The sequence below is a fragment of the Ornithodoros turicata genome, chromosome 8 (genome assembly GCF_037126465.1).
Source record: "Ornithodoros turicata isolate Travis chromosome 8, ASM3712646v1, whole genome shotgun sequence".
NCBI lineage: Eukaryota > Metazoa > Arthropoda > Arachnida > Ixodida > Argasidae > Ornithodoros > Ornithodoros turicata.
The window spans coordinates 18469920-18470135 of record NC_088208.1 but is presented as its reverse complement, the minus strand read 5'-3'; positions in this window follow the sequence as shown (position 1 = coordinate 18470135).

Below are 216 nucleotides of genomic sequence, written 5' to 3'. Positions count from 1 at the left end.
GTCCACTGGCACTTGGAGTCACCCGTCCGGAACCACCGCTTGCTGTATAAATATGCTATCGATTCTATGCAAAAAGGAGCGGCTGATGTACGCCGTGCTCAGATGAATCTATTGTCGGCATGGCATTTTTACGGGCTTTCTGCTTTTGTGGGCGCACTCTTCCTCATCAACATTCATACGCGGCGCGTCTGTTGTTCACCTTGAAGGTTAACATAG